The 7419-nt window shown below is 43.4% G+C and overlaps 1 long non-coding RNA gene across 1 annotated transcript; it reads right to left on the bottom strand.

The window, feature by feature from the left end:
• Window positions 1-348: 348 nt before the first annotated feature.
• LOC131912010 (uncharacterized) lies at window positions 349-913 on the bottom strand. Its single transcript, XR_009379497.1, has 2 exons — window positions 794-913; window positions 349-722 (listed from the first exon to the last, which is right to left on the bottom strand). It is a non-coding gene; the product is annotated as an uncharacterized LOC131912010 (long non-coding RNA).
• Between the last annotated feature and the right edge of the window lie 6506 nt (window positions 914-7419).

Here is a 7419-nt window from a genome sequence, read left to right as displayed (position 1 = left end):
CACAAATAAATAAAACCTAGAAATATAGCTCTACAGTATTGTACCTGTGTAAAATGTATAAAGCCCTGAATTTCATACCCAGCACCTCAAAATAAACAAGTAGGTTAATAAATAAACAAACAAACAAACAAAAAAGAAAACCAAAGCCAAGATTAGTTAGGTTGGCAGGGACAACAGTCACCCTAATGTGGAAAAAACTGTCTTGCCCCTGATGCCTAACATAAGACATGAGTTTTGTGAAATATGAACATTAACTCGTTAAAAAAAGCTCAAGGTGGGAGGGGCACACAGGCCGGTCTTCACTGGGCAAAGCACCCCATGAACAAAAGAGAAGTAATCCATGCCATCCATAGTGGAAAATTTTTTTACCAACTGATTTCAACAAGAAAACAAGCGAATACTTAGAAACATGAACAGTGTTTCTCATAACAGTAGCCAGGGGAGGGAGATAAAAGGGAAGTCTGTGGGTTTACCACTTTGTCAAAGCAGAAGCAGGACCCCAAGGAAAGGGCCATCCTCCCTCATTCAGCTGGGAGACCAGAGACAACACTCAGGTGAGTTTACAGACAGCAGCCAAGGGCAGGTTGGAGGCAGTCAAAGGCTAGGCCAGAGAGAAGGTGGACAGGAGTCCAGGATCCAAGCCTTCTAGTAGACATCACCACGGGGGCGTCATGGGCTGAGGATTCTGCAGATAGGACATCACCACGGCAGAGATTGAGAGCCTGAGACAGAAAAGAGGTGTCAGTCCTAGAGAGCAGGCATGGGACCCCATCCCCTTACGCAGGATCCTCACATGAAGCTACTCATCATCTGCCTTGTGTCCTCCTGCCAGAGAGGGCATATGTGTCCCGAGGGCAGACTTTGTGGCATATGTGTGTCATGTTCTCACCCATCCAACTGTTGCTGGTTCTTGTAATCCCCCTACTCTATTCCTCTTTATGATTTTCTTTCTCTCTCCTGCAGTGGTTTCCATGAAATTAGAAGTGATCCTGAGATTGTGACAGTGGCAGGAGTTAAAGCTGTTGTGCAGGTCATGGGAAAAACCCTGAAGGCTGGCAACAAAAGCTGTAGATGGAGTGACATATAGATAGGATAGAAGACAAGATTTGCCCAGAACTAGTTAGAAGACAGCTTGATGAATTACAGAGTGATGAAGAAGAACTTAAGCTGAGAGGAAGCTGGCAGTCTGGCACCTTAAACCATTGCTTGTACTTCTGTGCTTTCTGAGAAACTGCAGTAGATGGCCTCTGGGGTGCTAACATCAGATGTTCTGGTAATTATTAACCTGCAAAAGAATAAGCGGGTATGCTTTGGCTTTCTGCCTGGGAACTTCTATGTGCAATCAAGGGGCACGGGGTACACTTTGCTGCTTTCCAAAAAGAACTTTTGAAACTATTGTGAAAAAACCCAGTTACCTGTTGGATTTTCTCATGCCCTATTTCCTTGTATTATTACAATAAAAGACTGGGGTTGAGTCAGATCGGGAGGAGGTGGAGAAGACGCACATCTCCAGATCTGACAAGATTCGTCAGCTTGCACCAACTCCTGTGTCTGAGTCTTTTCTTGTGCCTGCCAGACATCCCTGCCCTTTGAGCCCCTCGAAACTGCTGAGGCTGGTCCCCAGCATCCTCCAAGCTCCGGGATTTGGCAAAGCTGATAAAGGAACAGTAGTCGGCAACCCAAGCACACCACTTCAGCTGAAGAAAGGTGGGTGGGAAGATTGGATCAGTGAGAAGTATGCCAGGAAGCCCCCACAACCCAGATCCTCAGATATCAGGTTCCACCTGCAGCTTGGACCTTGGCCCAGGAAGTACCAACCCTTCAGTACCAAGCCTACTCCAAGCTTCTGATCCCGATGTGTGTGTATCTTGTATCTCTGACCCCACCACATTCCCAAACGCTAAGGACCCTGCCCTTCTTCCAAGAGTCGTCTGTAAATTGCTTCAAAGTCAGGCCCCACCCTCAGACCCGCTCAGTTATGTGCTCATCAACTGCAATCCCAACTTCCCCTAAGTTGGAAACCTCACCATAGCTCTGCTCCCCACTGACCTCAGCCCCCTTCCCCACCTTCAGCACAGCCAGAGGACTCGCCTCTTTCTGAACCCGCCCCCAGGCCTCATTCTCAGGATGAGTGACAGAAGCCTAGGGAAATTCAACCCCGCCCACCTTAAGCATGAGGCCGCACATGCTGAAGATCATGCTGAGATCCACCTGCCTTTGCCTCCTGAGTGCTAAGATTAAAGGCCTGTGCCACCACCACCCTGCTGACCATGGCAAATCTTATAAAGGAAAATATTTAATTGCAGCTGGCTTACAGTTTCAGAGGTTTAGTCCATTATCATCATGGTGGGATGCAGGCAGGCATGGTTCTGGAGAAGGAGCTGAGAATTCTACATCTTGATCTGCAGGCTGCAGAAGCAACTGTGTACTAGGCCTAGCTTGAGCACATGAGACCAGAAAGCTCACCTCCACAGTGACTCACTTTCTCCAACAAGGCCACACTTCCTAGTAGTGTCACTCCCTGTACGACAAGCATTCAAACTCAGGAGTCTATGGCAGCCATACCTATTCCACCACCACAGGGAGGAAAGGATTTATTTCACCTTACAATTCCTGATAATAGTCCAAAATTGAGGGAAGTCAAAGCAGGAACTGAGGCAGGGACTGGAGGAGAAGCCATGAGGAATGTTGCTTAGAGGCATGCTTTCCATGTCTGTTCAGCCTGCTTTATTATACATCTGAGAACCACCACTCACAGTGGACGGGCCCTCCTACATCAATTTTGTCTACAGGCTAATCAGATGGAGGCATTTTCTCAATTGAAGTTTCTCTTTATCAAGACTCACTAGTGACTAGAGCCAAGGAAGTGAAGAGGAACTTGAGATTTGACAGAATCAGGTGATTACTGCTCCATAGACCTTTACTGAGATTCTCTGAAGCTTTTATTCCAAGATAGCTCAAGGTTCAAAGCAGGGACAGAGAAGCACTGATAAACATACAGAGTAGTTCTCATTACTATCACCAGATGTGCTCACAAGTGCACAGCTGACCTGTGGAGTCCATGAGCCATTGAAAAGTGCAGTTTAAATTAAAATCAACATTTTTCTTAACAGTTACCCATGGTCCCAGAAATTGAAGAAGCCAAGGGTACCTATGAAGCCAGCTCCACCAACAGACAATCATTATTTTATTGCTCTCTTCATAATTGATTCAACTGATTTGGGACAAGAGGAGAGTTTCCTATAATATTAAAGAACACATACTAGGAAACTATTCACAACCCAAACAATGTTTTAGCATTAATAATTAATTAGTGGCAGCTCAGAATTTGTTTGAGGTTCCTTCATTTTTATTTTTTCAGTGAGCTGAAACATCACATGACAACATATGTTTTAATATTATCCATACCCAAAGCACTTTTGAACCAGACATCTAAGGAACTCAGAAAGCAGTGGCATCTGTGTCTTTACAACCTAAAAGTAGAAACAAAAGCAAGAGTATCCAGGCTTGGTAAGGTAGAAACAAAAGCAGACCACAGGCATAAGGCAAGGAGTCCCAAGAGCACAAAGACTCTCCTGTCTAGGAGGAAGCAGCTTGGAGACCCAGAGTCACTGCAGGCTCCATGTTATCTTCCCAGGTGCCTTCTGCTATTTGAACTGAGTGTAGAGCCCGTTGACATTCTCCGCTAGCGTTGTCAAAGGACAGCATTTCCATTAACATCTCTCCGAGGCCAGATGGAGACACAGTCTCTTCATGCCACCAAGTCCTGAAATGAAGGGATTCATCAGCAGGTTCTAACAAGTCCTGGAACAGTCCTGGTGATCAGATGCTCTGTTTTAGCTATCCCTCTCAACAATCCCATCATACATGAAGATGTAGGTCTGTGAGAGGAGATGGCTTGTCTAAAATCCCTAAGTATCTTGTAGGAAATAGGATCATATTCTGCTATAAGGAAAATTATCATCAACTCTGGGTCTAAAGGGTTAGAAATATATTAATACTTCAAAGAGGCAGAGATAGGTATGCCTCAAGATCCTCTTACTTTTGAGCTAACAGAATCCGCAGGGGCAGTGCAGAAGCACCAACTGTAGGGATGCAGAGGAATGAATGGTTAGCAGAGAACTTTTCATCTTCTGAATCATCAATGGAGTCAGAAGACTGCGATCAAGGGAGCCAAAGGTGGAAGGCAGAGCTCCTTACATCGTCTCATTTCCTTCTGAAAGAGCTGTCTGTCCTGTGCTGTCTCCTGTGCCAATAGGGCACAAGTCATTTGCAATGGTGAAAAAACTACAAAGAGGCCAGACATTTATGTGATCACCTCAACCTGCTGAGGAGCCTGTCTGAAAGAACATAAACATCTTCCCATTGCTTCCTGGGCAATACTCTCAGCCAGTAACAGTGTTTGTCTATATATACTGACAGCTCAGAGAAATCTTGTTTTTGTCCTTTCTCCCAGGATGCTTTTGGCATTGTTTACAATCTGCACATGTGGCCTGCCCTTTGCCCTGGCATCCAGGAGTGGGTCCCTTGCATGATTTATAATTTTGTTTTTACTTCCTTGTTGCATTATGAAAAAAGTTCTTTAAAAAGTTCCTCTTTTATAGTTTCATCCCTTTATACAAAAAACTCAAACTCTTATACTATTACATCTACTATTTGCTAGTTGCTTTGCTATAAATTTTCCATTATAAAACTACTAAGAATTTGAGTAAATAATCAGATCTAAACCTATAAGAATAATACAATATACTTATGGGAGGCTACAGTTTCAAAACTTCAATTCAAATTATATGCAAATGAGTTAAAATTCTGGAGCTTGGGTATGTCATAAACAACGCCCATGAGTCAAAATAATTGCTTCTCATAAAACATCACTGGATGCTTATCTTATATTTGAAGTCATTGTGTGTATTAAAGAATTTAGAGCTGAGAGATTTGCTGAGTTCACAGAGACTGATCTAGCATGCAAGAAGTCTTGAGTCTCATTCCTATGGCTACACATACCCAGCAGGGGTGAGGTTGGGGCATACCTTTAACCAGTAGTTCAGAAGCTGAAGCAGGAGGACACAGAGATGTTGTTCTAAACCCTCCCCTCAGCCTTCCTGGAAACTTCAGCTCCAAACACAAAAGTAAAATTTCGTGTTTGCTCTTCTGGTGTGTTTGCTTGTTTAGCTTTTGTTTTGTTTGAGGTATTGTCTCTCTGCCTAGCTCCTGGAATTCACTCTATGGACCAGGCTGGCCTCAAACTCACAGAGATCAGCCTGCCTCTGCCTCCCCAGGGTTGGGAACAATGATGTGGGCCACTATGGCTGGAACTTAGAGTTTTCTGAGTGTGACCTTCAATTTCTTTTTAAATTTTGCTTTTTATTTTTTTATGTGTATGAGTTTTTGTCTGCATGTACTTCCATGCACTGTGTGCCTTCCTGGTACCTTCAACAGCAAAAAGAATGTGATGATGAACGTTATGTTTAGAATAATTTACTATGCTAGACTTGTAAAAACAAAATTGCTTTTAGCTTCTATAAGCCATAAAGAAGTTGTGCCTACCTTGAATATACCCATCCTGCTAGCCTGAGATGGACAACTTCATGATGTAGTTGGGCTATTCTTAACAACTGCTGATTGTTACAAAATATTTCATTGCCACAGCTATTCTTATAAGGTTGATTCACAAGATTAAATAGTCTAAATGCTAAGTTCCATTTTTGTATTAAACGCTCACTTGCTTGGATGCTGGACGTCTGTTACAAAATCAAGCCTTCCCACACCCAGACAGAATGAGATGATTTGGGTCCCCAAAATTACAGCTATGTGGGGTTTGCCTTTATAATCATGGACTAACAATAGCCAAAGCCTTACCTAGTGAACTTTCTCTGGTTCTGTCCTGGTCAGTCTTTCGAAATAAAAAGTCTCTAATTTACTAAAATCAAAACATGAATCAGACTAGAGAATCTCAGAATGACCCTCACCACAATAAGAAGAAGTTGGACTCCCTGGGACTGGAGTTACAGACCATTGTGAGTTGCCATGCAGGTGCTGAGAATTAAATCCAAGTCATCTAGAAGAACAGGATATGCTCCTAACCACTGAGCCATCTCTACAGCCCTTGTCCTTAAATTTCATCACAAAAGGATATAGGAGTTGTCATATTTGTGTTCTGCATCCCCCGAACTGTATGGCACAGCTCACAAATCCAGTTTCTGAAAGTTGATAATATTGTCCTGGAAGGGAGGTAGTCAGAGTCCATCAGAAAATCCATTAATCGTTACTATCTACAATACATCATCCCTGTCTGTGACCAGAGAGTTCAGTTTAAGATTCCTGAGCTTTTGATCCCATGTCTCTCTAAAGCCCAAAGCCTGGTATTCACATACCCACATGTACCCACATGTGTTGGAGATAGTAACGATTAATGGGTTTTCTGATTAAAGGGTTGTCCGAGGATGCAAGCCTGACAACTTGAGTTCAGTCGCCAGAACCCAAATAAAGGTAAAAGAAAAAATCAGTTCCACAGAGTTACCTTCAACCTCCACACAGACCATGACACGAATACCTACACACACGTCATTTACAATAATAATAGATATGAAAATGTGACAGATCTAGTGGTCACACAAAGTTAGAACATTAGTAATCACCTCCAATTATTAAAACACATTCTATGAAGATGAGAGTTAATGTGTCCCTTTTTATTTAATTTATTTATTCATTATTTAGCTGCTCATTTCAGAGAAGCTTCTTCTTGCAGTAGATGATAATTAACACAGAGACCCACAAATGGACTACTTGCAGAGAATGAGCAACTTGGAGCACTCAGCCCTAAATAGGATGTTTTTATCAAAGCTCTCCCTGCAAGGCTCAGGTTCTATGTGGAAGAGGAATGAGAAAGTTATAAAAGCCTGAAGTAATGGATGACTGAAGGAAACAGAATCTTCCAGACACCACAGGGCTGATGCACATATAAACTGACAGAGACCATGACAGCATGCACAAGACATGTACAGTTTCAAACCAGACAAAATCCCAGCACAGAGAAGGGGGAGTGGGCACAAATCCCACACCTAATCAAAAAGCTCTCTGCAACTGATAGCTACTTAATCCCCCACCTCTCCCTCTCTCTCTCTCTCTCTCTCTCTCTCTCTCTCTCTCTCTCTCTCTCTCTCTCTTCACACACACACACACACACACACACACACACACACACACACACACACACAATCCCTCCCTCCCTTTCTCCCTCTGTCCTCTACACCTGCAGTTCCAGACCCCAAGCCCTTCTGTTCCTTTCTACATGCTAACCAACTACAAGCTTTTGCACTACCCTGCCAAAAGCATGGAGCACACATACAGCCCATTGTATATTTCTCCAAACAGCTAGACACGGTCATCAGAGACTGGCCATCCTGCCTCCAGACCCTA

This window comes from Peromyscus eremicus, chromosome 5 (assembly GCF_949786415.1).
Source record: "Peromyscus eremicus chromosome 5, PerEre_H2_v1, whole genome shotgun sequence".
In the NCBI taxonomy this organism is placed as follows: domain Eukaryota; kingdom Metazoa; phylum Chordata; class Mammalia; order Rodentia; family Cricetidae; genus Peromyscus; species Peromyscus eremicus.
The sequence above is the reverse complement of the archived record's forward strand: the minus strand, read 5'-3'. Positions and strand labels throughout refer to the sequence as shown.